Below are 25,673 nucleotides of genomic sequence, written 5' to 3' on the forward strand. Positions count from 1 at the left end.
GGATGGCAAACAGCTTCAGAGTCTAGCACTTTCTCCCAGTGTGACTTGGGCAGGTCACCCCCGAGTACCTGCTGGTGGCCTGACCTACCCTCCTCCCTCATCCAACAGAACTCAGGGAAGGCTGGTTTCCTTCATTCATTTTCCCGAGCAGATATCTTAGGGGGCCTGAGGCTGAGGGGACTACCCTCAGACTGGCCGGCAGGCCCTGAGAAGTCACAGAAAAGGGTGCAGGACCCCTGGTGACTGGTTTCAGGGCTCCCAAACCCGCTCAAAGACAACCCAGTTTTTTTTTAAAGATGTTATTTATTTATTCATGAGAGACAGAGATAGAGATAGAGAGAGAGAGAGAGAGAGAGGCAGAGACACAGGTAGAGGGAGAAGCAGGCTCCATGCAGGGAGCCCGATGTGGGACTCGATCCCGGGACTCCAGGATCACGCCCTGGCCTGAAGGCAGGTGCTCAACCCCTAAGCCACCCAGGTGTCCCGACACCCCAGCCTTGATGCAGGGTAGCAGGTGGTTCCCAGAGGCGAACCCCTTCAGCTTCGGGTGACAGAATGGATTTCCCAGTCGGCAAGCAGTTCATCGGGGTGCTGCCTCCCACTGCTCTCCAGGACCGGGGATGCTCTGGGATAGATTTCAGACTCGTTAGTGTCTTGGCAGAGACAAGCAGAAGCTCTCTGGCTGTGAGCTTTCTGGCTGCCCAGCCCTGCCTGGCAGGAGTGGGGAACCAGAGGGGGATCTGCAGTGACATGGGACAACTCCACACCCCGTCACCCCCAAGGCAGGCCTGGGTTCAGGCAGCTGACTGAGGAGCATCCCATCCCTGCCCAAGCCTCATCCTTATTCGTTCAAAAGGTATCAGAAGCCTTTTCCCCCTGACATCGAGGGCCGGGATGAGATAGATTAAAGCACGGAAGTCAGAGTGCCCTAAAACATGAAGGGGGCAGGTAGACCGTGTGCCACCGCAGGGGAGTCTGAGGCAGCACCTGCTGGCCTCCCTGGGGTCCCTCTCCCCACAGCCCTGGGATTCCCTTAGCAAAATGCCCATATTAGAGAATGACCATAGGACCCAGCAATGCCACTTCTGGGTATAAATCCAAAAGGACCCAAAGCAGGGACTCGAGCAGATTTTTATACACCACAGCAGCATTTTCACAACATCTAAGAGGTGGAAGCAATCCAGGTGACCACTGATGGATGAATGGATAAAGAAAATGCGGTAGACCCATACAATGGAGTATTATTCAGCCTTTAAAAGGAAGGACAAAAAAAAAAAAAAAAAGGAAGGACATTCTGATACCTGCTACAACGTGGAGGAAACTCGAGGACATTGATGCTAAGTGACATGAGCCAAAAGACAAATACTGTATGATTCCGTTTATATGGAGTCTCTCGAGTAGTTAAATCCATAGAGACAGAGTGGAAAGGTGGTGGCCAGGGGCTGGGAGACAGGTGAAATGGGGAGTCACTATTTAATAAGGACAGAGCTTCAGATTTTCAAGATGAAAAGAGTTCTGGATGGTGGCAGTGGTGGCACAACAATGATATTTAATGCTGCTGACCTTATACTTACAAACGGTTAAAATGATAAATTTGATGTTGCACATGTACACTTTATCACAATGAAAAGTCACGTGCATGCACACACACATGTACAAAAAATCCACACTAGACCAAGCCTCTCTTCTGCTCAACATCTTCCTGTGGCTCTCACCACACTTGCAGCTCACTGCAGCCCCCACAGCACCCTCTCCCCTGTGCTCTGCACCCCAACCTCTCTGGCCACACTGCCTCCCTCCCCCACTCACTCTGCTCCAGCCCCATTGGCCTCTTTGCTCTGTTTCCAACCCACTAATTTCATGCCAGCCTTGGGGCCTTGGCACCCGCTGTCCCTTCTGCCGGGAAAGCTCTGCCCCAGATTTCTACAGGGCTGCCTCCTCCTCATCCGCCAACGCTCAGGTCAGATGTCACCTCCTCTGAGCACTCCCCAACCACCTGGACCCACGGCGCCCCAGCCCTGCTCCTATCATTCCTTCCCCCCTTTACCTGAATATATGTCTCTCTTCATCACATCTATCACTACCTGAAGCAAGATGTAATACTTAACCGGCTGTCTACTTTATTAGAATGTCAACTCCAGAAGGCAGGAATCTCTTGCTTTTATGTGCCCTAGAACGATACCTAGCACACAGTAGGTGCTCACTAAACCATTTCTGAAGAGAGAGAAGAGGACCCCATTGATGTACAGTATTTGTTCTATCTGTGCAGGTGTTAATATACAGGAAAGGCCTGGAAGGATGCCCACCGGGCATACAGTGGTGAACCAAGGAGAGTGGGCGGGAGGGGTTCCTGGCAGTGGACCTTTCATGATTTACTTAGTACACCCAGGTATTGCCTGAGACCTACAGCAGTGAACACGAGCAGTCATGTGGCACTTTCGCGATCTTTTAATAAAGAGGTCTGAGGTTGTGATACTATGTGCCATGTAGTAATATCCCTGTGTGGTTTTGTCACCTATCCTTCCAGCAGCCCTGGGGGGCATGGCTACCACCACCCCCATTTCCCAATACATCTCATTCTCCATCCCTCAGGGAGTCACTACATGCCAGGCACTGTTCTGGGCTCAGAGACACCAGAGTGAAGAAACAATCTCACCTTCGTGGAGCTTACGCTTTAGTGGGGGAGACAAGCAGTGAACAGATAAATAGAACTTATCTACAGGGGAATAATGGTATCAATAAGTGTAAAAGAGTGACAGGGTGGGGGCTTGGGGGAACAGAGGAGGTACATGGGGGAGGGGCTGCAGTTGAAGTAGGGAGAGATCACAAAGACCCTCACAGGGAAGGTGACATAGAAGCAAAGACCAGAAGGAGGTGAGGGAGGATGCAAGCCACTTGGATCTATGCAGGGAAAGGCCAGTGCAAAGGCCCTGAGGCAGAAGTGTCCCTGAGGTGCTGGAGCACTAGTGAGGAAGCCACTGTGGTCACAGGGCATGCTCTAGGTAGGGGAGGCTCAGAAGGGTGAAGTCACTTACCTCACAAGGAGGGCAGCTGAGAGCAGTTATGTTGGGCCCGTCTGGAAAGCCAGGGTTCTTACCTACAAAGGGCCTGATGCCGTCCTAGGGAGGAAAGTGGAATGGGTTGAGAGCAGATTAGGTGCCAGGCCCTGCATCAGGCACTCTGGGTAACCATGTGGGTGAAGCCCCACCCTCCTGGGGCTGCTGCCCCAAAGGAAAAAGGGGAGGAACCTGCGAGGAGTCAGCTGAGAGGGAGCCTGGTTTCTGCAAGAATGCATGTGACGCTGTTTCCATGTCTGTGTGTTGACCGGGTGGGGGCGGGGGACCCAGGTGCCTGGGCACGCAGCGTGTGTTCTGAGTGTGTGTGTGAGCACATATGCTGCACCCGGCCGGGGAGGGGTCTGGAGTGAAGTGGTGGTTTACTTAGTTAGCGCCCCACATCCAGGTGAGTGTGAGTGAGCGTCGGCACTCCTGTCTTGCCCTTGTGGCTGTGCATCCCGGAAAGGCCACAGTGTCTGTCACGGGGCATGTTATGTGTCCACGTGTCTAAAGCGGAGAGTGTGTCACTGCGTGGGGGCCTCAAGGTCATGTGCAACGGTGAGCCACTGTCTCCACAGCATGATTCCTGGGATGGAGTCTAGGTTCCAGCACTTACTTAGTATGGCTTAAAACAAATCACCTAAGCCTTCTCTGCCTCACTTCCCCCATCAGAGAAATGGGGATATTAATAAGACATATTTCATAAGGTTGTTGTGAGGATCCAATAAATTAATATACGTGAGATGCTGGGACGGTGGCTGGCACATGCAAAGAGCAATGTGTGAGCTGTCGTTAGGTTAGGGATCTGTCTGCAGACGTCTGCCTGTCTGAATGTAAGTGAGCCCGTCTGTGTATCTGTCCACAGGCACAGCCTCAGTTCTAGCTTTGTGTTTGTAGGGCTTGGTCTCCTCTCTGGACTCGGAGAGCAAATGTGCCGGCTGGGATGGGGGCCGAGGGAAGGACTGGCATGCGGGGGCTCCCTCCATGGCCTGGCCAGCTGGACTTTTCACAGCCCAGTGCCTCAGTCCCTCAGAATGGCCAAGCGGCTAGACAGGCAGGCAAAGGAGGTGCCTGCCCCTCCCTGGGCTGCCACGGGCCTCTGCTGGAGCCATCACTAGCCCTGGCCCCAGGGCTGAGGTTTATGATTGGGAGATCTCAGAGGGCAGGGCCATGTCTGAGCCACCTCTGAGTCCCCATGTATCAGCATTCAATCTGGGACACTGTGAACTGGCTGAGTGCCAGGCCCTGGTCTACACTCAAACATAGCCCAACCTGCTGGTTCTTCACAGCAGCTTTCCGGGATAGGTCCTCCCATCGTCCCCACTTTACAGATGTGGAAACTGAGGCACAGAGAGATGAATTGCTTATTTAAACCACACAGCTAGTAAGTAAAATACAAGGATTTGACCCTAGTTGTCAGGCTCCAGAAGCTGCAATCCTCTACCCTGTCCCTTTTACTGAGTTAAATAGATGAGTTACATTTACCGATTAAATTTCTGTGAAATGAGTGAATCAGTGAATGAGAGAGACGGAGAACAAGGTTTGGAGTGGGCTGAGGAGGCTGAGAAAAAGGTAGCAAGTGATTCTGGCAGAAGAGGGGACCAGCTTGGTGCCCTGCTGGGAAGCCCTGGGAATGGGAGGGGAAGGAGGACGGGGCCAGATGGTGGGGGTCTGTGGGGCCAAGCAGAGGGGCTGGACTCTGAGCCGGCTTCACTCTTCAGAGACCTGGCCACACTGAGGTGCCATGGGGACAGGCCACCTGGATCCTTCTTTGTGGATAGATTGGTAAGCTGAGTCCAGGCCTCCGGGAGCTCATGGCTGAAGGTGGACTGAGGGAGCCGGGTAGAACAAAAGCTCTGCAGCCAGTCTGGGCTGGAACCCCAGTGCCCTTGCTTCCTGGCCAGGGGCCCCGGGGGCAAGTCACCTCCTGTTATCAAACCTCAAGCTTCTCATCTAAATCAATGTGCTGAAGAGATCCCAAGTTATTAGCCCAATGTTTAATATATAGTATTCAATAAATGATCCTCAATTGACAAACAAGGACTTTAAAAGATCTGGAAAAAAAACAATGGAAAGATCCAGTGGAAAAAGTGGACAACATGCACAAACAGATGGGGAGTTTAGGAAGACAAAGGGAAAAGATGGTGGGCAAAAAGCCGACTAAAAATTCCAGAACTATGCTGGAAAAAAAAAATACAGTATCAGAGAGGAAGTGTTCTTTTGATGAAGTTATCAGTAGACTGGACCTAAGAGAGGAAAGTGAACTTGGTGATGGGTCATGAGAAATTCTCCAAACTGGAAAGTGAAAAGGAGAGTAAAAATTCACGGTGCAGGCTTCCTAGATTTTTTTAAGATGGTTGAAGCCCAGTGCCAGCTATGTGCTGGCCAGTAGGGTCAGTCCCTCACTCACCCAGCAAATATGTATTGCACTGTTAAGATGTACCAGACAGGGGACGCCTGGGTGGCTCACCAGTTGAGCATCTGCCTTCAGCGTAGGGTATGATCCCGGGGTCCTGGGATGGAGTCCCTCATCAGGCTCCCTGCTGGGGCCTGCTTCTCCCTATGCCTGTGTCTCTACTTCTCTCTGTATGTCTCTCATGAATAAATAAATAAAATCTTAAAAAAAATACTTAAGATGAGATTGACCTTCTTAAAAAAAAAAAAAAATAAGAAAAAGATGTGCCTGACAGTGTTCTTGGTACTAGGATCACAATGTGAGCAAAAGAATAGAGGTTCCTGCCCTCATGGAGCACACGTCTGAGAGGTGAGTCAGACTAATAATAAATAAGTAAAACATATAGTATGTATAGGTGTTCTATCCTATGCAGAAAAAATTTCAGAAGGGCGTCAGGGAGAGAAGGGGAAATGCACTTTTAGAAGGGTATTTGGGAAAGGCCTCAATAAGGTGATTTGAGCAAAGACTGGAAGGAAGTAATGGAAGGAACCTTGTGATTATCTGGAAGAGCATTCGGGGCAGAAGAGCAGCTGGTGCAAAGGTCCTGGAGCATGAGTGCTCACAGCATTAGTGGGAAATCTGGAAGGCCAGGGTAGCCATAACTGAGTGATCAAGAATGATGGAAAATAAGGTCAGAGAGGTAAATGGGGAGATGAGAGCCACCAGGCCGGAGGCAGATGATCATGTAAGGATTTTGACTTCAACTGTGAAGGAAATGGGAGCCTTTGGAAGATTTTAGCCAGAGGACTCACATGACAAAACTTCTGTTTCAATGGGATCCATCTGATTGTTATGTGGAAAACAGACAGGAGGGGACCAGGTGAAACAGGGAGGCCAGTGGGAAGTGTCCCAGTGACTTCTAGGTACAATTATGGCACCTGGAGTGGAGGTAATGGCAGTGGAGGCCATGGCAGGTTTGGGATTTGGGGTGCACTTTGAAGATGGGACTGATGTTGGGAGAATCATAATTGCTACCATTGCTGTTATTAGGGCTAATCAACACCTAGGAAGCTTTGTCAGGGATCCCCACCCAGAGAAGCTGCCCACCTGGCCCCTCCTGTCGGGGGAATCTCATTGATCCTGCTAGGTGGCGAGCTACCAGTGACCTTCCATCTCTGGAAGGTGGGGCAGGCTCCTAGCTCCCAGGCAGCCCAGGACTGGTGGCAGGCCCAGGTCTGCTCTGTCAGCCCCTCCGCTGTGAGGCTGAATCGTTTGTTTACTCCCAATCAGCAAAGGTCAATAGCAAATTCGACTGGAGAAGCTGGTCCCTGCAGCATCAGGTGACCCCACCTCGCCCCCTGAGTCCTTGTGGGGAGAGGAAGCACCCTCTCTTAGACAACCCACCTCCTGCAAGATTCCCCCCACTCCCTCTTCTGCACTGCACTGCCCCGGCTGGCCCCTGCCCTCCACCTGGCTGGCTCCCATGGGCTCCTTGCTGGGGCCTCTGAATCCATCCCATCCTCTTCCATCCACCCAACTCAGAACAGCAGAGGGGCCTTTCTGAAAAATACAACAGCGTGGAGTCCTCTTCCTACCTTTAGATATCGGGCAAACTTCCATTCATCCATCATGTCCAACATCAATGCTCTCCTCTCCAGAAGGGCCTTCCTTAACCACCTGCCGGCTGGCTGCTGCTTCTGGCTCCCACAGCCCCAGTGTGCCCTCCTCTTCATTGATTCACACTGCATTACAAGGATGAATAGGGCACACATGCCCCTCCCCACTGGCCATGGCAGACCTCACTAAGCAATCAGGACACGCTTTGCTACTGAGCCCAGATCCAGCCTTGGGATTGTGGCATCCTAGGACCAATTGTAACTAGAAAGATGTGAACAGGGACGCCTGGCTGGCTCAGTTGGTGAAGTGTCTGCCTTTGGCCCAGGTCCTGATTGAGCCCCATGTTGTCAGGCTCCCTGTTCAGCAGGAGTCTGCTTCTTCCTTTCCCTCTCCCTCTACCCCTTCCCCTTCTTGTGTTCTCTCTCTCTCTCAAAGAAATAAATAAAATCTTAAAAAAAGAAAGAAAAAGAAAGAAAAAAGAAAGAAAGAAAAAAGAAAGAAAGAAAGAAAGAAAGAAAGAAAGAAAGAAAGAAAGAAAGAAAGAAAGAAAGAAAGGTGAATAGATAGGTTAAAACCTATTTTTTGCATCTCCAATTGCCTGTTCATGTTATACACCACACACACACACACACACACACACACACACACACACACACCTATAGACCATGGCTTCCTAGAGGGCAGGGTTAAGTGTCTTATTCATCTCACTCTCTCCAGGATGCCACAGGAGGGCTGGCACTGTGTAAGTGCTCACCAAGGCTCATCCTCCACTCAACCCCTACTTGTGGCCTAGAGACAGCTGGCAAGCGCCTCACTGACAATCTGATTCTATCCCCCTTCACAGGCCAGACAACGATGGTCTTTGTCCCCCTCCCCCGAAGCTACCTGGAAGGACAGACAGCACCCCTAGGACCGGAGCCGGGTCATCTCTACCTCCCTTGCCCAGCAGAGGCTCTCATTCCCAGAATGTCCTTTGCACCCAATTCCAGTGGGCATTTGTGTCTACCCTGCTCAACCTTGGGCCTCCCTTAGGAGGAAACTCACAGACCGTTTGAGGAGAAATTTGGGGAACTGAAACCTTCACCCTCTCTCAACTCTTCCCCCCACACTGTCTACATTGACTGTTGTGTCTCATCGCAAGTCAAAAGCCAAGGTTGTTGGGGTCAGGGGTAGGCTTGACAGCATTTCTCAGTAATGTCCCACGTCCACCGATAAAAGGATTCTGGGGACATAGGTCTTGGAAATTCTGTGTAAGATCGTCCCCCTTGTGAAGCTTTGCGTTACATATTAGCACATAAAAGAATCTCACTCAGGCGAAAAAAAGTTTGTCAAACTTTGCCTGATCTGGTTCTTCAGACTTATTTAACCACACACTCTTTTTTCCAAGTTCCTGTTTGCATGTCTATTGGTTAGCAGGCTGTGTGTTACATCAAAAACCTCAATCGAGCTAGTCTATACAACAAAAAGAGTGTGCTAGCTTTTGTGACTGAAAAGTCTGGAAGCCATGAGGGCCTCAGGTACAGTTACATCAAGGGCTCAGCCCTGTTGCTGGGGGATTCCCCTCGGATCTCTATTCTCTCCTCTGGGCCTTTGTTGGCTTCCTCGTCTGACTTCCCTCATGGCAACAAATGGCTGCAGGAGTTCTGGCCACCCCATTTGAGCACACACTTCACAGAGCAAGAGAAGCCTTCTCTATGGACTGCAAGTCCTGGCCCTATTTAGATTCAGTGCTCATCCCTGAGCCAATCACCCGGCAAGAGGAACGGGCCTGGAAAGCCCACCCCAAGGATGAAGTCGTCCTGTTTTCTACAAAGCCTATGGCGATGTCCCCTCATCCCACCTACCCCCACCCCATTTCTTCCTGCTAAGATCCTGAGGATTGTTAGGCCCCTTCCAGAGCCCTGCATGTAAATCTTGATTTGTCCAAAAGCCATGTAATCCTCTTCACTCACAGTTGGTTCAGGTATGGCTGTAAGACTTGGTTCTAGCTAATGAGATGCAAACAAATACCTGCTGGGTGGGGCTTCTAGCAAAACTTTCGCCTTTCTGATATAAAGAACAGACCAGGCTGCTATGCCCTTTTGCCCTGTTACCATTCCTTCTTCATCAAACCCAGAATGAGGATCTGATGCCTTAGAGGCGCAGCAGCCATCTTGGGACCATGAGGCAGCAACTGTGAAAGCTAACACCACCATGCTAGAGATGGCAGGACAGAAGGACAGGTCCCAAGGCCTAGACAGCATCGCCAGGCAGCTGCGTAGGCCCTGGACTGCTATCTTCAGTACGAAATTAGAAATTCGTATTTGTTTAAGCCAAAGGCATTTCTAACTGACACAAGGCCGAGCTGTTTTTTGCAAACTTGGACTTGTGTGGGCAAGAGACACAGCCTGGAAGGCATGGTTCAAGTTTCATTGAATCCCAAAGACTTCTTAAGCACAGACTGCCCCCCGGATGTTTGTGAGAAAGCAGATTATCCAAGCCTTTATCCACTCCAACAGAGGGTCAAGTGCTCCCTGTTTGAGCAGGGTACCAGGAGCCACATGCCAAATGGCAGGCTGCAGAAGGCAGCCACTGCTTCTTTTGCCCCCATCTCAGGGTGTCCCAGGGCTGTTGTAGGACTGATTTCAGAGGCCTTTAGCAACGCCAACACAAAAGCACATTCTTTATTCCAGATATCGTTGGGGTTCAGAAAAATCTATCCAGAGCCCTAAACATACTCTCCTTTCCGTCCCAGTCATTCTGGGGTCTCTCCTGAGAAAATACTCCAAAATAAGAAGAGAAAAAGCCAAGAACACAAACATTATCATCACAGCCAGATATACCATAGCCAAAAAGCAGAACAAATCTAAATGCCTTAACACAAGGGAAAGATTAAGAAACTGTTTGATGGAATATTACACGGATGTGAAAATGATGCTTACAAAGTTGGTAATAGCAAAGGGAAATACACATAATGTTTGTTACTAAGAAAGCCAGCCACACCTTCTTGTATATATGGTATAATCTCAATTATACAAAGATTGCACCAGCGAGGAAAGAAATAGATGGAGATGTTAACAGCAGTTGTGCCTGGTTGGGGTTACTCTGAGTACTTGGGGGGGGGGGGGCAGATTTTTCCTGCTGTTCTCTATTTTCCCATTTTGCCTATATGTTCTACTTTTGTAAGCAGAAAGAACAAAATTGACTCTTCTTTTTAAAGCTTCCAGGACCCTCCACTGCATGAGATCATTGCTGTCATCTCCCCTCCAGTAAAGCAGATAATCAAGGGCTTCTGAGAGCCGGTGACCCTTTCTGCACTGGGCCAAAATAAAAACAAGCTTCCAAACCTGGCATATTTGATTAATAGCTTGAAATTCTTTCAAACAACAGGCAAAGGGAGTGGTGGGGAAAGGGGAAGATCAACACCCTATTTTTAAATGCTGACGTAAGCTTACAGGAACTAAAGACAAGAGGAGGTACGCACCATTCCAGGCCTTATGCAAATCTATGCAAATAAGATGCGGTCCCTGGCTAAGTGAGAATTCTGGGCCTGAGCTTCCACCTGGATTCCTGGGTCTCACTGAGCTGGGCGGGTGGAGGTGGGGACAGGGGAGGGGGAATAGTGATGACCCCCATTCCCTGAGCACCTACTAAAGGTCCAGCTTTCAAGTCAGTTTCCCAACCTAGAGCTCCTCTGCCCCTGGGCACAGCCTGAGGTGTGAGATGATTATCCCCAGTTTGCAGTTAAGTCAAATGGGGCTCAGAGAGGGAAGTGATTTGTGCAAGGTCACTGAGGGACCAGCCAAGTTGGAAGCTGGTGGTGCCTATGACCAGGCCAGACAGCCCTGGGGCACAAGGATGTGGCACCTCTGGTCCTCCAGGAAAGGGAGGGGAGGGAGGGGGAAAGGGAGGAGAAGACAGGAGGGGGAGGGGAAAGAGGAGGAGAGGAAGGGAGGAAGGAGAAGGGAGAGGAGGGGAAGGGAAGGAGGGGATGGGAGGGAGGGGATGGGAGAGGAGAGGAGAGACAATGCCATAAGACATCCAGATGAGATACATGCACAAACCTTACCTTGCCTTTGCACACACTGTGCCCTCTGACTGAAATGCCCCACTGAACTGTACTGGCTTATTCTAACTCCCCAGTTGGCTCTCTGCTCCAAACTCCCCTTACCAGGGGCCTCAGTTGACTCCTCTACATAAAAGAGCATCACTTGCCCATAACTCCAACCCCAATATCTATGCCCTGCCCTACCCTGCTTGATTTCTCTTCATAGCACTTACCACCTGTCTTCTGTAAGTATTTGCTAATGACAAAACCCTGTGCTCTATGATAGTAGGGAGTTCAGCTTTGGGGTTCACCTGTGTTTCCAACACTTGGTGCATACCTGGTGTTTAAGACCTAAGTGTCAGGGGGATCCCTGGGAGGCGCAGCGGTTTGGCGCCTGCCTTTGGCCCAGGGCGCGATCCTGGAGACCCAGGATCGAATCCCACATCAGGCTCCCGGTGCATGGAGCCTGCTTCTCTCCCTCTGCCTATGTCTCTGCCTCTCTCTCTCTCTGTGACTATAATAAATAAATAAAAATTAAAAAAAAAAAAAAAAAGAGCTAAGTGTCAGAACATAAAGACTCCTAACCCGGGGAAACGAACTAGGGGTGGTGGAAGGGGAGGAGGGCGGGTGTTGGAGGGGAATGGGTGACGGGCACTGAGGTGGACACTTGACGGGATGAGCACTGGGTGTTTTTCTGTATGTTGGTAAATTGAACACCAATAAAAATTAATTTAAAAAAAAAAAAAAAAAAAAGACCTAAGTGTCAAATGAATTAGTGAGTAAATAAACGAATCCCAATCCCCTCAGGACCTAGCTATATGAGCTTGGACAATGACCCAACGACAATAATAATAGCATAATTGTTAATGGCACGTTATTATTACTATAACATTTCTGAGCACATATGTTTACATTCTTCATTTAACCCTCAAGTGGACCATCTGAGGCAGGAGGTAGACCTATTTCCATTAGACAGCTGCAGAGGCTGAGGCCCCAAAGAGTCAGCTGCATTGCCCAGAATCATTGCATCACCAGCAGAACCTGAATTCTAGAACTTACTTCCCTACCCACCACGTGATGATGTGCTAGGTGGATGCCACCCAATGAGAGGGCAGGTGCTATATTTGCATTCAGGGTATTCACAGCTGTATACCCTGTGTCTGGCACTAACTTGCTCTGGATGAGAATTAGTTAAATAAATCAGTGGTTCTCAAAGTCCAGTCCCTGGATCAGCAGCAGCATTGGGAACTTGTTAGACATGTTGACTCTCTGTCAGCTGCAGACCGATTGAGTCACAACAGTGTGTGCCTAGAGTGTCAGAACCCAGGGATCAGTGAACAGAAGCCCCTGACTGTTGCTCCATCCCTAAAGATGGGCTAGTCATTCAGTAGGGTCTTAGTGAGGGCAGAGTGAGAATCTCCTCCAGTACCCAACCTGGCAGGGGCTCCAGCTTTCCTGGTTCTTCCCCACAAGCTCCTGGAGGAAAAGTGTTTGGCTCACATTTGAGGCCTTTGATTTTGGCCTCATCTGAAGGGGAAGATGCCAGCTTGTCAGAGGGAGAGGAGAGCTGGGAGTGATGGCGCTGGAACAGGAGGATCTATTATTAATTACCATGTAACATTGATTAAGAGCCCACAGGGCACCGCTGCTACAGGAGCTTGGGACAGCCTGCACTCCTGCCTGGAGGGGAAAATGATTAGCCACATTATGAAAGGAAATATTCATCCTGTAGCAGCCCTGAGCAAACACCTCCAGGAGTGGGGGGATTTCCTTCTCCCAGGGATCTCTCCTCCTCGAACCCGGCAGCTGGCTCCGTGGCCGGGGGCAGGTTTGCTGGGGTGGAGTGCTGGACCAGCTGACCTCTGGCCTGCCTGCAGTCAAGGGATGGATTGACAAACCTGAGAGCACATGCTCCTCTGCCCAGTTCTAGGTCCGAGATGCTCAGCTCAACCTCTTGAGAAAGCAGTTCAAGGTGCCTGGATCTTCCTGATTACTTGAAAGACAGAAGCAAACTGGATTTGGATCGCAAATCTCCTCATTTTAAAATATGGTTAAAATAAATCCCAGGTTTCTAGCTAGTCAGCTGCTATTGTCACATTTAATCTTTTCAACAAACTCTCTTCTAGATGAAGAGACTGAGGCTCAGAGTGGTCACCAGCAAGTTAGTGGAAGAGCCAGGGTTCAAGCCCACATGTACTTCCTGAGTCCCGGGTGTCTTGCCCTTTGTGTCCCCAAGCCACCTAAACATATTCCAGAAAGTCTACGGTTGCTGCCCAGTCTGGCTACACCCCTCCCAACTGTGCCTCACACCCAGGTGGAGCATAGAAATCCCTAGACAGACAACACATCTAAGTGTTTGGATTTGAACACCTGGTCAACTCACCTATGCTGTGCTTCTAGAGGTAACTCCCTGCTGTTTCTAGAACCAAGTGCCCATGAGCCAGCCTCCCCATCCCACTGGGTCTGCTTCTGATTTCTGACTTCACATTTCCAAGAGAGTCAAATGGGACTGACCAACTGCCTCTCACTTTGGGACCCTGAGAGCACCATGGGACTGTTTCCTTCTGCCACTGACTAGCCTCAGGCTTTACAGAAGACCCTACCCTTCTCTGGGCCTCTGTATCCTCTGTGTGCCAAAGAGGACTGTTTAGACCCATGAATCAAGTTCCTGACCTCATTAGGTCTATGATCAAGTCACTGACCAAGGTGATTGCTAAATTCCAGAGTAAGAAGACAGATGCTGTAGATGGTGGTAGCAAGGAGGATGATGCCAAGATACCAGCTAACAGTGTTTCCATGCAACCTACAAGCCGGGCACCTAATGTGGACTCTCTGGTTTAAGCCTCATGCCAGCCTTACAGACAAGGCTGTATTGTAAGTGTCATTTTCCAGAGACGAGATTCAAAGCCAGTGAGGGAAATTACCTAGAGCACAGTCTCTGAGGCATCACTCCGATGTCCACCCCACACCCTGTCCCTTGGCCCCTGAACATGAGGCACGTTGGCTCCTTCTAAATTTCTCCATCTGCAGTCCAGGCCACAGCAGATCCCTGGGGGCTGAGTGAATTGCTCTTGTTTCCCAGGAAACCATTCTGAGCCCTGCGGACTTATTAAGGAGTCCACAAACTTGGGCTAGAGTTTTTAAATTGGTCCAGGTGACTACCAATCCCCAGGGAGGTAGTAAGCTCCCCGTGCTTGCAGGTGTGCAAGCTAAGGCAGGACAATGAATTCAGGGGAATGCTGTAGCAGTTTCCAACACCAGATGGGGAGACAGAGTATGAGCTAAAGCAGCAGCTTTCTTGGGGAGAAAATAGAAGTGAGGAGTCAGACTGCCTAGGTTCAAAGCCTACCTCCTTTGCTCTCTGACCTTGGGCAGGTTACTAAGCTTCTTTTAGCTCCGTGTCCTTGCATTTAGAACAGAACTAGTAATAGGCCCTCTCATTGCATGGCTGTAAGATTACACAAATTAATACGTGGGAAGAAACATTTAGCAGAGTATCTGGCACATGGCAAGTTTATAGCATATAAGTTTAAAGCATTGGCTATTACTTTCAAACTTTTGATTTTAACTTTGGAGTCCGATCTTCCTAGCCAAACTTTCATGGATGACGATATAAGAAATAGATCAAAGCAAAGCTGCTTGCCCGAGGAAGTGGGGGAGCCCTGTCGAATCTGCCCCCTTCCTGTGACAGTCTCAGTACCACATCAAGGGTCTGCGTGGCTGACGTGCCAACCACAGCCTATGCCACTGCAGATCCCCCACCTCACAGGCTCAGAAATGCTCCCTGCCATTAAAATCTGGTCTATTCAGGGTTCTCAAAACGATGATGTTCAGCTGCCACATTTTACAGATGGAGAAACTGAGGTCCAGAGAGAAATGGGAGCTTGCTCAGGGCACCAGCCAGTTAAGGGACAAGTTCCCTTGACAAGGCAGAGGGGCTTCTCAGCCCCATTTCCAGCGGGAAAAAAAACAAACACCAGGTCACAGAGGGGCCCTGAGAGCCTCTTCATCACTCCTTCCACAAAGCAGGGCCTCCCATGGCAGGAAATTGGCTTCTGAGAACAGTTGTGGCCTGCTGGAAAGTTAGCAAGAGGAAGTGATATTTAGAGAAGGAAAGAAGGGTGACAAAAGGAGAGAAGGTTGAGGTGGGGCTGGGGGCGGGGAGGCAGCACAGGCCTCTCAGAGACAGAGAAAGGCCCTGCCTGGCACCACTTGCCAAGCCTGGGAGGGAGGAACCTACATTTGGCAAACCTAGGGCAGCACTCAGACTCCTCCCACCCCACCACCCCCACCAGGACTCTGCTGCCCTCCGCACTGGGACTGGCTCTCGGGGAAGGCATGGTCACAGGCTGCCCAAGATGTCCTGTCTGATAGGATTCAGTCTGAATCCCACCAGGAGAGGCCTGCAGAGACCATCGGGTTCCAGACCCTCACTATACAGAGGGGACACCAGCCGAGAGAAGGGCAGTGGACTTATCCAAGCGTATCATAAGAACAACAACGATTTATGAACTACATGTGTTTGAATGCCAGCTATAGGGCAGGCACAATTCGAAGTCCTCGTAAAACAACCCCACGGGGAAGGATCATGCTCCCCATTCCACAGATGAGGCACATCTAGGTTACAGAACGTGCCTGGCATGCAGCTGGTACTTGGTCGGGTGGGGATCACACACCCCATGACTTGACAGCTACTTTGTCAGTGGGAAGAGGACCTTCTTTCTGGAAGTTCAAGCATTAGCAAACACGGGTAAAGGGGACATCAGCGTTTGGGGAACCACTGTAGAGCTATAGAAACCATGTGTGGGCAGCTGCCTTCCACACAGCTAATATTCCTCTCACACTAGCTACAGAAAAGCCAAACAACTGATTTTTCCAGATTCCCTTGTGACCACGAGTAGCAGGCGACACTGATATGGTCAATGAGATTAAGGGAGATGCCTCAGAGACAGTATTTCTCCACAATAAGAAAGCCTTTTCTTTTGTACTTACTCCTTTCCCTTCTCCCTCCGTGGAACAAAGATGCAATGCATGAGACCTGGCAGTCATCTTGGAACTTTGAGGCACCAGGAATGAGGACAAAGGGCTACATGCTGAAGATGGCAAAGACACTGGCAAATAGAGCCCCGGTCCCTGCGGCATCAGCAAGAGCTGGTTCCGGGGGACCTACCCTGGACTTCTTGCCGTGTAGTACAGCAAGCACCAGCCAGGTTCTGCCTCGATAGCAGGGTTCCTGTTATTTGCTGCTGAATGTATTACTAACTTTGCTGATGGTGGGAATGAGATGGCCCCACAGGCCCGCGTGACCCCAAGCCCATGCTCTGTCTGTGGAATCCCACCGCCTCCCAGGGGTCACCCCTTTCCCCTTCCTGTCTCTCCCCAAATGCAGCAGCATTAGGCCTCTGCCTGGAACAGAGCTCAGAAAAGACTCCTGAGCAATTAATTGCCCCTCAGGCCACACTGTCACCAGCCACCAGACCACCTGGTATGAACGCGCAGGAGAATTGTAAGGAGGGGAGTCTTGCCCTGAACCCACTGACGTGAAAATTCCAGGGTACCAAGTATCCAGAAACTTGGACCTCCAGGCACCACATTTGACTTGGCCCACAATTATCTGATGTCTCCACCCTTCGTTTGACTGCTAAACAAATATTAATTGAGGGCATGCCAAGGTTCAGGTGCTCACAGGTGGACAAAGCTAGCCAGGTCTCGCGGAGAGGCAGACAAGAAGCAAGCCAGCAGATGCGTTCCTCTTGATACCACCCCTCACCTTTGTAAAGCTCTTTACAGTTAACGTTATCTAACTCCACCCCTCAGTGACCCTGCACAGTAGGGATTGATCTTACAGAAGAAACAAAGAACTAAGTAGAGGGACGCCTGGGTGACTCAGTAGCTGAGCGTCTGCCTTTCGGCTCAGGGCATGATCCTGGGATCGGGTCTTGCATTGGGCTCCCCTTGGGGAGCCTGCTTCTCCCTCTGCCTGTGTCTCTCATGCATGCATGCATGAATGAATGAATGAATGAATAAATAAATAAATAAATAAATCTTAAAAGAAAAAAAAAAAACTAAGTAGAGACTTCCCCAAGATCACCCAGCCACCCATGTCCTGGAGGCAACAAGTTTTGAACCTTGGTCAGTCTGGTTGCAATGGCCCCCCTCAAGGTATGTCTTCTGTCACCAGAACAATCAAAGCAGGTCCCTCTGCCATCAGCATTTGTTGCTCTGGGCGCCACAGAACAACCATCAGAAATAAAAGGCCTCCACCCAAAAGCAGAGTTGGGCTGGGACGCAGCATTGCCAGCTACACAACAACCCCCTCGTCAAGCTGTTGGCGCCTGATGGTTCTTTAATTATTCATCCCCGCTGAACACAGGCCCAGGGCTTCAGCCATGGTTTTTTGGAGCTCACCCTTGCGGGAGCCTGCGTAATGAGTCCAGACCTGTCAAGAAGTTTGGAATCTGTCTGCCCACAAAATGTTCCCTGGTCCTCCCACACCAGCCCCATCAGGCATAGCAGAGTACGACAACGAGCCAGGATGCTTCAAAGACACCACGGCCTGGGCAGAGTTTGCAGTTTTGAGGGCTCAAACCTCTTGGCCTGATTTCCATCCCATCCAGCTCCAGGTCTTTCAGACTTCGAGCTAAGCAGAGGAAGTTGTGAGGGTAGGTGATGGGTAGGGGCGGGAGGTAGTCATTTCTCCAGGGGAACTGCGGGGAGGCAGTGGTTCAGTGGTTTGAAGAAGCCACCAGATAAGATCTCATTTCTCAACATGGACAGAACGAAACAGACCTGGCTTATATCTTGGTTTTGTTATTGGCTAGCTGTGTGTCCTTGGACAAGTCACTTACCCTTTCTGTTCAGGTCCCTTAAGTATAAAATGGAGATTGATTCATCCCATGCATGTGTATTGGGTTCCTACCATGCTCCAGGCACTTGGGATACAGCAGTGAAAATAACAAACCAAGCCTTGCTCTCACAGTGGGGCTTTTGTAAAGGTTGGAGTACATGTATAGCATCGTGGCCCATAATAGTAAGGACTTCACTCCTGGTTGTTATGACTTTTGTTATTATAAGAGAATTGAGGCTTTATATATACAATTCTTTTCCATCACCCACCTTGTGTGATCATTGTTACCACAGCAGAGAAGATTCCCCCGTTTGCTGTACACACATGTGCCAGATCTTTTGAGGGAATTTATATCTTCCTCCAAAGTTGCCTTTGACAGTCATAATTCCTACCCTGCAAGCTTTTTGTCTCATTCATTTTCCCTCTGTCCCAAAGTCTCCTAACTTGTCCTAGTCTCATCTGGAGTTTAGCAGGGACCTACCAGTGACTGTTTCCTTCAACTCATGCCCTTGTTCACCCAGCCATTCATTCATTCGCTGGACAAAATCCATGAAGTCCTACAGAGTGCCAGGTCCTTTTGTGACTGAGGTACATACAAGTCCTGCCTTGTGGAGTTTCCATCTCAAAGGGAAGACGGAGGATAGGCAAGAGTGTACTGTGCCCTCAGGTGTGGATGCTAGGAGAAGGTAGGGAGAAAGGACCATTCCAAACTGGCTGTTGAGGGAACATCTCGCTGCGGAGGTGACATCTGAGCCCCACCGGGTAGCCTGTCCTCGGCTCCCAGCTGGCCACCACACGTGATCAGGCAAAAACACAAAAACAGGCACAGATAAAGCCTGGTGACTCCCTGGACTCACTCAGACTCCTAGAATAGGGGCTTGAGAGGTTATCTCAGAAGCCAACTTCAGCTCTGATGAGTTGGGAGAACAAGGAACAGAGAGGGAAGGGGGTTTCCCAAGGTCACAGAGCCAGCGAGGGCACACCTCCTAACTCCAGCTGGTGCTGTCTTCACAGAACCACTCATTGCCTTTCTAGATGTCACATTAAGGGGTCAGGAAGATCCCGGGAGACAGAGGGTCACATGGGTTCAGGGACAATCTGGAGACAGAGAAACACAAAGCATCCTCCTTCTTCCAGCCGTGCTTGTCCTCATGCTCAGAGAACCACAGGAACCCACAGCGAGCAGCCCCCATCCTGGCTCAGCATCTGGGAACCATGGTTACAGTTGCCTTTTGACGGGTAGGGGATCCAGAACGCCTTCTAGCAAGCCCCTGGTTCCTAGAGGTTGTGTCAGAAGCCGGAGCAAGGTTCCAGGGGACAAGCTGGAGGTCACCAGTCGCCCTGGGATACCACCCCTTTCACCTTCCCCTTCCGAGCTGATCATCCGGGCACCTTGCACCACCGCGAAATCCTTTTTAGAGCCCTGAATTAAAAATAAATTTGCAAGCACATAACCAGATGTTACATGGGGAAAAGATAAATAACTCAGCCTGTCAAGGAACTGCCTCATCTCAGTCAACCCTCTCTCTTTCACAAGGTTTTAATTTTTAATTTCACAGCGGTAACTATAGCAACCTGCAAAAATAATATATTCCAAAGCAAAACAACTTTCTTGGCTCTGGCTTGGCATCTCCATGTTCCCTCCTTCCCTCCTCTCTACCAACTTCACGCAGGTCTGTGCCCAGAGTGGATGAATGTTCTCAGCCTTGAACTCCCTTATTCATCAAGCAATTCATTCATTCGTATGCAAGTGCCTCTTGTCACCCAAATCCACACCACTCCTGAGTTTGGGTAAGGGAATGTTAGACATTGGGTTCAGAATCTTGAGGGAGGCCATGTTTCCTAATATATTTGGTTCCTAAGTTTTGAGTAGACAGGAGAGTCTACTAAGAGTCTGGCTAGCAAGGAACACCTGTATTCACTGCAAACCTAATTTGTCCCAGGATCAGTGCCAGGCACTGGGTGAAAGAGCCAAAGAAGACTAAGCCCACATTCCAGAAGTCCAAAGTCCTGTGGGGAAGACAGACATATAAAGAGATCATTGCAGGGGCGCCTGGGTGGCTCAGGCAGGTCAAGCGTCTGACCCTTGATATCAGCTCAGAGTCATGAATTCAAGCCCCACACTGGGCTCCCAGCACTGAGCTCACTTAAAAATAATAATAAAACATTAAAAAAAAAACAGATTATTGCAATAAGAGAAGACAAGTCTTGGATAAAAGGGGAGGATCATGTACACAAATAGGGCACAAAAGAAGGAAGAGGTTTCAATATCTAGGGTGGTCTGGGAAGGCTTCAGAGAGGAGGTGACTTCTGAGATGGGTCTTGCTGATGAGCAGAAGTTTTCTGAGTACCAAACATAGGAAAGGGCATGCCAGGCAGGTGGAATGGAAGTGCAAAGGCAGAGACATGGGAGACCGGTTGGTGGGGCCACACACAGGATGTAGGCTCTGCCTCAATGGAATGCTAGAGAGGTCAGGGGGTGGGTATAAGCACATAGAGCCTAGATCACTATGCTGAGGACTTCTGCTTGGAGGCAAGGGCAAATCAGCAAAGTATTGGGGGTGGACAAAACATATTTTAAGAGATTATCGGGGGTCAAGTGTGGGGAATGGATCAGAGGGGATGGAGGGGAGACAGACTGTGGGCTATGCAGCAGGGAGTGGTCTAAAGGGTTTGGTGGCTGCAGGGCAGAAAGGAGTCTCAATTTGGGCTCCCTAAGAAGCAGACCCCAAGCCAAGGGCTCAAATGTATATGAGAAGCCATCCCCAGAAGCATTGATTGCAGGTGGGGAAGTGAAAAGAAAAGAGAGGAAGCCATTAGGTGTTTAGTGAGAAGCCACTGGAGCTGAGCTCTGCTGGGCTGCTCTAGAGTCAGCGTCTAGGGTTGTGGCCCCTGATGGCAAAGTACCCGGAGGACTTAAATGCCAGTGTCTATACGAATTGGCTGAGGCTGTTCCCGGGAAGCAGCAGGTCCCTGGCACGGCTGACCTGCAGGCTTAGGAGCAGAGCAGCTCCGGTGGCCAGAGGTAGTCCCCACACAGACTCCTGTGCTGGCAGCTGGACTCAGGACCAGAACACCCCAAAAGGGGAAAAAAAGACCGAAGAGATAGGGACAAGGCATCAATCTCATCTCATGCCCGAGTGAAGTTCTACAAGACAATAAGTGGGCATAAGGACCCCCGACATCTGCAGGGATGGGCAGATGCCCCAGCTGAGGCAGCCGCTACAGGGCAACATGCCCCAAGTAGGGATGGACCCGACGCCCTCTGGATCCAGGCAGGTTAGGGCTGGCTGGATGGACACTGATCAGATACAGGGCAGGAGCCCCCAGAGCAGCCCTCGGGGCCTACACGGGATGGGCCAGACCTTCCTTCCGAATGGAGGGACTCTGGTCTCAGGGATGCAGAACTATCCCCTAGTCCATCCCATGTGGAATGTGGCAAGAAAATGCGTCATTTGAGAATATGCACATGCAGGGAAGTATTCACATAGAGAGGTAGCATGGATGTGTGACCTTGGGCGAGTGACTTCACCTTTCCCGGCCTCAGTTCCCCCTCTGTAATGAGATGCGGTTTATAGAAGTGCCTACTGCACAGGCTCGTTGTGAGGATGTCATTAGGTGCTGCTTCGTGATGCTTGGAAGTCACCTAGTAAAGATGACCTGTTATTGTTATTTGGGGCAATATTTTTGAGCACAGCACACATGTCAGGCCCCCAGGGATACAGCAGTCATCACACACACACACACACACACACACACACACTGTTCCTGCCCCTGCCCTCGTGCTGCATACAGCCTCGTGGACATGCTGAAGTGCTTTATATAGAACGTTAAAGAAAGCAAGATAGGAAATTATGCATAAAGCTTGATTCTAATTTTGTTTAAACACACACTCTCACAAAGGCCCGAGGGATATACACCAACATGTAACGATACTTAACACTAGATGGTAGAATTGAAGGTGGCTTGCATTTTTACAATTCTTTTCTGTTTTTTTCTTTTAAAAATTTCACCATGGATTGTATTATTTAAATAGCCATTTTCCAAAAAGAAAAGAAAACAAACATGTTTCTTTCTCTGGCTTCCCTACCTTTTGTACACTTTATCTGCTTTCTCGGGGCGCAGGAGCTCCCCCAACTAGGGGCGGCTCACTGGTGCTTGCCGGGGTCCCAGAACCTGGCCTCTGCATCCCCAGCATGGTGCACGGTGCGCCAGGGCTGGAGGGGAGCCATCGGATCTCTGGTCCTGGACTGACTGCCTGACTGTGAGTTGGAAGGAAGAGTTGAGCTCCCTGTCAGTCTGCCTGTGAAGATGGCTTCTGCCCCAGGGGTCTAAGGACACGGTCTGTGTGTGTCCCTCGACCTGTGACCAGAGAGACAGAGCAGAACAGTGCTGTGGATCCATGCGAGCAGTCCCACAGGCCTGCATGTCCAAGCCATCTAGAGCCTCGTTCTCTAGATGGCTTTCTATATGCTGACATTTGTACTTCATCTCTAGGCTCCTCGGCCCCTCTGTTTCTGAACTTGAGTGGGAGAGAAAGGAAAGTTGCATAGACATCGTCAAACCACAAGGTCTGCACCTGGATCCTAGAAACTGGCTATTCATAAAGATATTAGCCACTGTTTTTTCTCAGGTTCCCTATCTAGTTTGACACCTAGGATTGTGTGACATGCTCAGTCAGTGCTCATGGGAAGGTCTCATAGGCCCCCGTGGTGGACTTGATGGTATCCGTCTGAATCCGTTGTTGGAAAAATGGTCCCTTGGCCACATCATGTGGACTTCTTGGAGCTTCCTTTAACAGCACTCAGACAAGGGTGGTCATGGACGTCATGGAGGATCAAAGTGATTTTTCTGTTATTGATGTAGGGACATATACATGGATATAGGATATGTAGGAGAAAGAAGCCCTTTCTCTGGCCAGATTGCTGATCTTGGGGTACACGAGTCTTAGTCTGCTTGTTAGTGGCCCTCTTCCCTATTACATGTGGAGAGTCGGCTTATAGGATAAAGCCAAGCAATAAGATGACTGTCAGGACACCTGGGTGGCTCAGTGGTTAAGAGTCTGCTTCCGGCTTAGGGCCTGATCCCAGGATCCAGGATCGAGTCCCATATTGGGCTCCTTGCAGGAAGCCTGCTTCTCTCTCTACCTGTGTCTCTGCCTCTCTCTCTCTCTCTCTGTCTTATGAATAAATAAATAAAATCTTAAAAAAGAAAAGAAAAGATGACTGTCAAATCCCTGTCCAGCTATTTCTGAAACTGCCTTCCTACCTTAGAACCAGTACATTCCCTTTCTTTGTTAAGTAAGTACAAGTTGGGTTCTTATCTATTGAAACTGATGGAATTCTGACCAACATAGTGGAACAGACATCTACTGGGCAGAAGCTGGTGGCCACCCGAATCCATGCCCCCCTTTCTACACACCCTGAGAAGATCAGGCGAGTTCCTGGATCGTGACCCTGTACTTCCATCACTGCTAGGTCACTACCTGGGTCCCCAAACAGACCAGGTGAGATGGCCATGAGCCCCTTCCAAGCATGCCCATGAAATCTCCTACATGGCCCTAGTCCTACCTTTTCTTCTCTTCCACTGGGGGAGGCAAAAGATCCAGAAAGGAGCTCCAACACCTAAAAGTAGTCAGAGCCACTGGGTAGAAGGAGGGGTGTCCCAATGACTGTGATGAGTTGACCCACATAGGGCTTTAGCATGAGTGAGAAACACTATTGAATTGACCACTGAGAGTTTGTGGTTGTTTGTTACAGCAACCATCCCGCCCTGATCACTACGATAGGATGGTACTTTGGAGGTCATACCTGAGAGCTATGACCCTGCGGAGTATCAGAGCTTTCATTCCACCAAAGATATTTATTAATTTTTTATTGATTTATTGATTCTGTGCTTGCACAGCGCCTCTGCATTTCTCTTTATCCTACTCTGGACTCAATGGCCTCCTTCCCCATCTATCTGTTTTACCTGCCTGGACCCTAAGTTCCCCAAGAGCCAGGTTCTTAGTCTGTCTTCCTCCTCTATGCTGTATCCCAGGGTCTAGTTAAGTGCCAGGCATACAGTAAGTACTCAATAAATATTGATTAGCTGCTTTGCAAAATGACTACATACACAGAATTGTTTGAGCTTCAGTGGGGTTCTGACTGTGAGGCCACATGGCACACAGCAATTCCTCAGGAAATACAGAGTAAAACGAGCTAACAACGATACCTGTGGGCTGGGGAAGGTGCCCAGAGGGAGGGCAGATGTTAGCCAGGGCTGTCCTGTGCCATCCCCTCCAGAGTCCGTTTTCTGGTTCCTGGTTGGTCCCAGAGTCCATGCAGGAGGCAGAACCGGAACAGAGCAGGCAGTGGGGGAAACCAACGCTTCTCTCAAGGAACCCCAGTCCCGGGGCACCAATGGGATAGGGGGGGTTGGGACTGCAGTCGGGGTGAGGAGACACATCAGGAAACATCACTCCGAAGGCTTTTGCTACATGAGCAGCCTTGGAGCAGACTTCTCACCTTTGTTTCCCTGTGGAGGTGGATGTGGGATGCCTGATACGCTTCTGGGGAAAAGCTTCCCTTAGCAGTTTATGATCTCGTCTCGAAATGTTAACTCCTTGCACTGAGTCTACTTGCCCAAGACAGGTTCCAGGGATTTGGCCCAAGACTCCCCAGATAATGTCCAAAGTGCACGACTGGGCAGCTGGGGCTGGGGTGGCGTGTCCAAGCGGCATAACAAGTGGAGAACCAGGAAGCAGGAGTGGGGGAAAGGTCTCAGCATAGCCTGATCTCCGCAGCCAGAATGCCTGCGTTTAGATCCTGGCTCTGGCTACCTACTAGCTCTGAGACTTTGGACTACTTAGCTTATCTGAGCCTCAGTTTTCCCATCTTTAAAGTGGGATGATAATAATAGTAACCATCCTGCACGTTGTTGGGAAGAATGACAGAGTTAATGTGAGTCAGGTGCTTGGCACCACTGTGGCCCCTGGGTCTCTCTGGGGATGGTGGGCAGTGTGAATTTCACGTCTTTACTCTTGTGACAGTGCAGACCACTTAAAAGCTTTGATGTTCCCTAGCCCTGTGATTGCACTATGTTGCCTTTTAAGGTCTTTGGATCTCTGAGACTCTACTTACTACACCCCAGCAGCCAGGCAATAAATCTTTCCTTCCTACGGTGGAGCTGGGTACCCACCACACCCCCTTACCTGCTGTGTGACCTTGGGTCCCTTGTTTTCTCTGAGCCTCAGAGGAGGTAACTTGCAGAGGGTTGACAATGATGAAATATAATTCTTGCTGCTATTTATATTCATGCCACAATTGCTTTATTGAGCACCTACTATGTGCCAGGCATCATTTTAGGCTCTGGGGACATGGCAGTGAACAAAGTAGACAACACCCTGGTTCTGAGAGAGCTGATGTTATCACAGGGCTGCCACACACTAAACAAGTAATTAAAATACATGATATACTGGATGAGGATAAGGGAAGTAATAATTAAACCAATAAAGGGGAAGGGGAGTGGGGTGGGGAGAAGAGTAGTCAGGGAAGACCTCCCTAAAAAAGAGTTTGGCAAGGTGAGAGGACCACACAGATATCTCAGGGAAGAGCTTTGCAGATAGACACGTTCCAGAAGCACCTGAGCAAGAGGAGACTGGATAAAGTCAAGGTCAGGGGAGAGGCAGGGGCCAACAGGGCAGGGCCTCCAGGCTACTGCAAGGACTTCGACTTTTCTCTGCATGCAACA

General features: G+C 49.9%; 1 long non-coding RNA gene across 4 annotated transcripts in view; it reads right to left on the reverse strand.

The window, feature by feature from the left end:
- Window positions 1-25,673, reverse strand: part of LOC112930116 (uncharacterized) — a 93,901-nt gene that overhangs the window by 44,469 nt on the left and 23,759 nt on the right. For 2 of the 4 annotated variants that reach the window (XR_011996952.1, XR_011996950.1), the window contains exon 2: window positions 3,036-3,119. The exons of 1 other annotated variant lie outside the window; for it this stretch is intronic. This is a non-coding gene — a long non-coding RNA (uncharacterized lncRNA). Of the gene's footprint in view, window positions 1-3,035; window positions 3,120-7,046; window positions 7,501-25,673 lie in introns of those variants that run through there. One more of the 4 variants, XR_011996951.1, reaches the window with a different exon arrangement.

The sequence above is a fragment of the Vulpes vulpes genome, chromosome 14 (genome assembly GCF_048418805.1).
Source record: "Vulpes vulpes isolate BD-2025 chromosome 14, VulVul3, whole genome shotgun sequence".
Lineage (NCBI taxonomy): Eukaryota > Metazoa > Chordata > Mammalia > Carnivora > Canidae > Vulpes > Vulpes vulpes.